A 7,500-nucleotide genomic window follows, 5' to 3' on the forward strand; every position below is an offset into this window, starting at 1 on the left:
AAGGTTTGGATTAACCCTGGTCTTGAAATCACAGATTTTATGATGAGCTATCAGAGCTAACTTTGTGTTTGTGTCTTATGACATTCTTGTTTGATGGTCTATGTGACCTATGGTCTTGTCATGCAATACACGCAAAAGAAAATGGCCAACTGTTTCTCTGTGCGCGTGTGCGTGCGTGTGTGCGTGCATGTGTGTGTTTGTGTGCGGGTGTGCGTGCGTGTGTGCGTGCATGTGTGTGTTTGTGTGCGGGTGTGCGTGCGTGTGTGCGTGCATGTGTGTGTTTGCGTGCGGGTGTGCGTGCGGGTGTGCGTGCATGTGTGTGTGCATGTGTGTGTTTGTGTGCGGGTGTGCGTGCGCGTGTGCGTGCATGTGTGTGTTTGTGTGCGGGTGTGCGTGCGTGTGTGCGTGCGCGTGCGTGTGTGCGTGCATGTGTGTGTTTGTGTGCGGGTGTGCGTGCATGTGTGTGTTTGTGTGCGGGTGTGCGTGCATGTGTGCGTGCGCGTGCGTGTGTGCGTGCATGTGTGTGTTTGTGTGCGGGTGTGCGTGCGTGTGTGCGTGCATGTGTGTGTTTGTGTGTGGGTGTGCGTGCGTGTGTGCGTGCATGTGTGTGTTTGTGTGCGGGTGTGCGTGCATGTGTGTGTTTGTGTGCGGGTGTGCGTGCATGTGTGCGTGCGCGTGCGTGTGTGCGTGCATGTGTGTGTTTGTGTGCGGGTGTGCGTGCGTGTGTGCGTGCATGTGTGTGTTTGTGTGCGGGTGTGCGTGCGTGTGTGCGTGCGCGTGCGTGTGTGCGTGCATGTGTGTGTTTGTGTGCGGGTGTGCGTGCGCGTGTGTGTTTGTGTGCGGGTGTGCGTGCGTGTGTGCGTGCATGTGTGTGTTTGTGTGCGGGTGTGCGTGCGCGTGTGTGTTTGTGTGCGGGTGTGCGTGCGTGTGTGCGTGCATGTGTGTGTTTGTGTGCGGGTGTGCGTGCGCGTGTGTGTTTGTGTGCGGGTGTGCGTGCGCGTGTGTGTTTGTGTGCGGGTGTGCGTGCGGGTGTGTGTGCATGTGTGCGCTCATTGGTGGGAACGGCGTAGAACTGGTATTTCGTTCTTACACCCATCCGTAGCAAAAAACACCAGGTTTGATGCTGTCACGAAACATTTTTGCAGGCTGACCATAAATAACATCACGCATTTACTAACAGGTTGAAATTTAGTTTTCGCTGCGTGTCCGTAATTTAGCAATTCTGCGACACGCAAACATGGCAAACGAAGGCAGAGCAGGGGGGCTCATACACCTTCTCTCTTTCCCTTCAGGAATGACTGCCAATGGGTATTCCTTCAGACAGTGGGAGACTTTTATTCGTATCAGTGTGGGGTGGGACACGCTGCTCCCCGGCACCGCCGGCCCATCAGGATGAAAGCAGGTCCCTTCATCATAGTCTCCTCTTCCTCCGTTTGCTGTTTGTGTTTATCCTAGCAGACTTTGATCTTCAAGCCACACCAAATTAGAATCACAGTGGAAATCACACACACACACATACACGCACACACGCAGGGAGACAGACAGAGAGAGAGAGAGAGAGAGAGAGAGAGTTCACCGAGTCAGGTTGAAGAGAGCTTGTTGAATGAGGTATGATATGAATTCCAGTGGTTAAGTTTGACAGGAGTCAAACGTGATGAGACTGTGAAGAGACTGAACATAAATGATAGCTGTGCCCACCCTCCTTTTCTTTCTCTCTCTCTCTTTCATCCTGTCTCTCTCTCATTCTCTCTCTCCCTCTTTCTCTCTCTCTCCCTCTCCCTCTCATATTCTCTCTCTCTCATTTTCATTCTCTTTCTCGCTCTCTCTCTCTGTTCAGCTGGCAGTTAGCCAGTGCGTGTGTGTGTGTGTGTGTGTGTGTGTGTGTGTGTGTGTGCCTGTCAGTCAAACGGGCTTTGCCACAGCCCTGACAGATACATAAAGAAGTCTGGAATGTAGGACATTAATATGACAGTGTAATAGTATTACAAACATGTTCTACTGCTAATAGTGACCAGCAGGGACAGCTGACAGCAATTATAACACAAGTGAATTATACCACACATGACACAGGGAGCTGGCCCATAACCATGTACAATGTTCCAGAAGCTTCCGCAACACGTTCAGGGAATTGAGTTGCAATGTCTGAGATGTTAAGTTGTGCTGCTTTAGAAGCATAAACTGTCATTCATTTTTAATCTTAATCTTACAGTGTGTGCATGTTTATGATAAGTGCTCCAAAACGTGGGATATCTCTTTATATTAACAGAGCCCCGACATTTCTTCCTAACAGCATTCAAACTCAAACAATGGCACGTCGGTGCTCAAAGAACATTTAAATAGGAAGCTAAAAAGGGATTAGTCCTATTCATTAGATTTCAATACACACACGTTAGAACAAGATGCGTTGTTTTTCATTGGCTGGTCACCAGTGGCCACCAGTTTGCCTTGCTGTAAGAAAACAGGGCTCAGCCCGTTTAATCCACAGAACGCAATTCACAAGGAGGCATAGTATTTCACACGGCTCCGAACTCACCCGGCCCATTCAGTGGACAGACCAGCACATTAAATATGGAGCTTGCAGCAGACAAACTGAACCAATTTTCTATGTTTAATTCAACAAATAATAACATCAAAGCGGTTGGAGAGAGGGTGCTGCTGAATTATGCATGACCAGGTTAGAGTGCGAGGTGTGTGTGTGTGTGTGTGTGTGTGTTTGTGGTCACACAGCTGCCCAGGTACAACGCAGGCAGAGGATGAAGGAGAAGAAGGAGGAGGAGAAGAAGAAGAAGAAGAGGAAGGGTATCATTACTCCAGGATACACAATCTACACATTATCAAATACACGCAAAGTTCACACAGGAAGAAATTGCTTCTTGAGTTTCACATCTATGTGTTTGGCTTTGGTGTGATTTACAATAATGCATTTAATACAACGTCTCCTTAGGAGGGGACATACATTAGCTCTGTTCAAACGTTCAATACTGTTTTAGAATGGCAAATCTTAATGCATCTAAACGTAAAGTGTATGTAGTTATACAGGAATAACCGCATACGTCAGCTGACGTGCTTGCTGACGCCTTGTTAAATGCATGTCTTTCTTTCCTACATATTCAGTGATGATTTGTACCCAGACAGAGTATAAATAACAAAAACATGAATAATAAGCAACTGAGATGTGTATGTATGTATGTGTGTATATATATATATATATGTGTGTGTGTGTGTGTGTGTGTGTGTGTGTGTGTGTACATATATATATGTGTGTGTGTGTGTGTGTGTGTGTGTGTGTGTGTGTACATATATATGTGTGTGTGTGTGTGTGTGCACGCACACATACATGTGAAGCTTAATACTCTGTTAGCCCATATTTATAGTTTTCATTTCACCTCAGGTTGTTCTGAAGAAATCAAAAGCAGAGAAAACTTTGACCTTGCATGGGCCACTGTGATTTTAATTGGATTAGTAAATGTTGAAGCCCATCTGTTTCACTCAGATGAGTTAGAGAAGGGGAGCTTTTGAAAGTCACGCTGAAATAAAGCTGCTTGTTTCCACGCCTTCAGTTGGGGAAAAAAAAAAAAAAGGTAGATTAGAACAGGTCGGGGGAGTGCTCGGGTAAATCCTTTAATACACTGTCTCTCTTCTTTCTGTCCCTTCATTCTTGTCCTCCTCTTCACTGTTCGGTCTCTGTCGGAGGGCACAACCTATCCCTCGAGACCTGCTGTCTTTGCAGACACACACCCCCATGCCCTGTCATCGCTCTTAGACACACACACACACACACACACACACACACAACTCATGGCCCATGCACAAATGATAAATACGGTAATTCTTCCTCTCTGTGAAACACTATCTACATTCTCAAGTTCACAAGTTCTCTCTCTCTCTCTCTCTCTCTCTCATTCTCTCATTCTCTGTGTGTGTGTGTGTGTGTCTGTGTGTGTATGTGCGCTTGCGTGTGTGTGTGCATGCGTATGCGTGTGCATGTGCGTGTGTGTTTATTTATGGTATCCCATGCGGGGTCATTTCAGAGGAGCTGTTGGTGTTTATGACTCTCAGGCAGGGTATGCTTCTCCTGGCAGATTAAAAAGCAGGAGCAGGTGTTGATGAAGGCTAGTGAAAGATGAGGGAAGGAGAAGAGGAGGAAAGGAGGGAGGGGTTTTTATGACTGCATCAGCCCTGGTGAAGAGACAGGGGGTTACTCAAGAACAGAGGGAACCTCGATATGACACTTAACCCTTGCCCTGGCTGTAAACAAGCCATCGGTGTATGCCAACTGTGACGCCAGGGCAGACTGCCAATGCCACGCTGGCTCAGTCTGTCTGGGAGCATCAAAATCTACAGGAGATGACAGATTGAGATTTGCAAGGAAGGAACTACTAAATTGAGTGCCAAAGGCCCCTATGGTTTCAGTCAGAGTGGACTGAGCATTCTACGGAACACACAGAAGGTTCCGAAGATTCCTCTATGACATCACCTATTTCACTTTACCAAACAAGAACTTCACAACTCAATACAAGACATTACTACACTGCAACTATGGAACCATTTTAACAAATAATTCCGTTTCATTTCACAGACATGTTTCTATTACGTCTGTATCTTGTACAACTTTAGTGTGTTATTGTATAACACTAACTTCATGTTACAAAACTCTCACATTTTCTCACAATGACACAAAACCTAAGAGCTAAGTAACAAAACTAAGTAACTTAAAACTTCTGAAAAAATAATTGCTAACCATAACATTATTTATGATAAGCCCAGAATATCTGATTAAAGTGTCTGTGTGTGCATGCGTGTGTATTTTACAGGAGACCATACAATTCAAAGCGTATTAGAGACAACGAAAATAAAATGGTACAGGAGCAAGAGAAATGTCACAGAATATTAACAAGAAAAATAACATCCTTATATATTTATATATTACTAACCATTAAACTGTAGATTAAAAAAATACAACACAAAGTAATACAATAACAGAGGAAAAAAAGCACTGTTTTTAAAATGTGATTTAAAAACTGGAGTCTAGGAGGTGTCTTCCCCTTTTCTAACACCCTGTTCCATATCCTTTCACACACCAGTGCATCACCAGCACAGACCACTTCAGCTGAGACGTAAGGTGTTGAAACACATTCGACATACTGGATTCTGATAGAAATGTCACCAGTATTCCCCACCATGAAGAAGATGGCACGATGATAAATGATGGAATGTTCCAGGCTTTCTAAGCACTGCTCTGGAGCATTCATCATGTGGGTCTTACCGTGGGAAGTTCTCCCGACACCGTTCAATTAATCATACACACACACACACTCACACAACACTACACTCCATCTCTCTCTCTCTCTCTATCTCTCTCTCTCTCTCTCTTTTTTTTATATGTCATTGACATTGTGGCAGGTTCATTGTCTATTTACCACTCATTACAGAGTTACTAATACGCATACGACCGCGCGCGTGCGCGCACACACACACACACACACACACACACACAAACTCTCATAGCCATGACCCGAGGTAGAACTCCATAGCTATGTAACTATTGCATTACTGCAATAACGGCATTCCACTGTGTTTCGTTTCTTTTTTTTTTTTTCCTTTTATTAAGGCATCAGACTGACCTGGTCAGCAGAAGCTCGTTCAGGGAAGACAGAGATAAATAGATACAAAGAGGCAAAGACAGAAAGAGAGAGAGAGAGAGAGAGAGAGAGAGAGAGAGAGAGAGCATGTTGCTTTCACCAGCCTTACATCATCCTAACGGGCTGCACACTCTGGGGGTGGTTACGTAAGCAGACCACAGACTGCCGTAATGTGGGGAGAGTGGATGTGAAGAAGCGCTTTACCACACACTTACCACCAGACCGTATGCTTAACTCTGTCCTACAATCTAGCAATTAGCTGGCATGAATAAGACATTACCCGACATGAATAAGTCATTTGAGAGTAAATACCTCTGCATACTTTAGCGACTGTGTTCTCAAAAACATAAATCAGGTCTGTGAAATGGCTGAAGTCTTCAGTGTCCTGTCCCACTGTCCTGCGTCAAGAACAGCAGTGGAGTTAAACGTGTCACTGTGGGACAAGACGAAAAGGCTAGAGTGGAATACAGTAACGTCCAGTACAGTAGGTACAGTTACGGTATTACAGAAGAGTCTAGTACAGAACTGTGTACACGTTCCTAGAGCTTTATAGGTTGAAGTCATTTTTACAGTACACACGATACTGTCTGCTGAAATGCAGTACTAGAATATTGGACAGTCGTTTTATTTATTTATTTGTTTTACACAGACATGTCTATAAAACAACTTAAATTCACTACAGGGAACCATAACCATTTGAATAAAAAGCCCTCAGGCCCAGGGTGGTTAATGGGCGCTGTTTAAAAAGAAAACAACAACGCTCTGGAGAAACCGAAACCGCACCCTGAGACGGTACGATCACACCTCGCCGTTTATGTCCGCTTCACCGAAGTCAACGAAACGAACACGCAGCCCTGCAGTGAGACACGGCTGGCTCGAGTCCGCACAGAAAAGTTCTCGTACCTGTCCACAAATCGTAAAAGGACACATCCACCCTCCTCTGTCAGTCCAATACAGTCTCCACAAATACACTTTCTCAGTCAGTCTCACACAGTCTCCCCAAATACACTTTCTCAGTCAGTCCCACACAGTCTCCCCAAATACACTTTCTCAGTCAGTCTCACACAGTCTCCCCAAATACACTTTCTCAGTCAGTCTCACACAGTCTCCCCAAATACACTTTCTCAGTCAGTCTCACACAGTCTCCCCAAATACACTTTCTCAGTCAGTCTCACACAGTCTCCCCAAATACACTTTCTCAGCCAGTCCCATACAGGTCTCCCCAAATACACTTTCTCAGTCAGTCCTACAGGACTCCCCAAATACACTTTCTCAGTCAGTCTCACACAGTCTCCCCAAATACACTTTCTCAGAGACCCCCACTCAACTCTCACTTTAAGCCCTCTCCGCTCGGGGAACCAGACAGGAACGACTCCGGGTCCGTAAATGTCACCTGTAAATGTCAATAGCTCTCCTTTCACAAGCCTGGGGGAGCGGCCTAAGCATCACGACCGTCAGCCTCTCCGATTTTTTTTCCACCCAGCCCATCCTCTCCTGACGCGTCTGACCAGACCACAGCACACGTCTCGCAAAACGAGGGATTAAAGAGTATGAGAGATATGAAAGCAAAGGCAGCGCTCGATTTAGACTGAAGTATTAATGAGACTAATCATTTAAGATTCAGGAACGAGTGTGTTTTTGAAAGATTTCAAGGAGAATTACCCCTGAAGAGCAATACGATTTGTTTTGCAGTGAATGTAACACGGCCAAGCATTAATACTACATGTGGAAGGGAAACCACAAATCAAAATATGAGGTTAGATAAAACACAGAACCGTTATGACTAGTGTCTGTCAACGGGACTAACTCCATGCCACATAATGTCACAAGATTATTGTTTACCAAATGACAGAGACAA

General features: G+C 45.3%; 1 protein-coding gene across 1 annotated transcript in view; it reads right to left on the reverse strand.

Moving 5' to 3' along the window:
- The window catches only part of tex264a (testis expressed 264, ER-phagy receptor a), an 82,549-nt gene that overhangs the window by 57,968 nt on the left and 17,081 nt on the right, over window positions 1-7,500 (reverse strand). The window lies entirely within an intron of this gene.

The sequence above is a fragment of the Chanos chanos genome, chromosome 6 (genome assembly GCF_902362185.1).
Source record: "Chanos chanos chromosome 6, fChaCha1.1, whole genome shotgun sequence".
Lineage (NCBI taxonomy): Eukaryota > Metazoa > Chordata > Actinopteri > Gonorynchiformes > Chanidae > Chanos > Chanos chanos.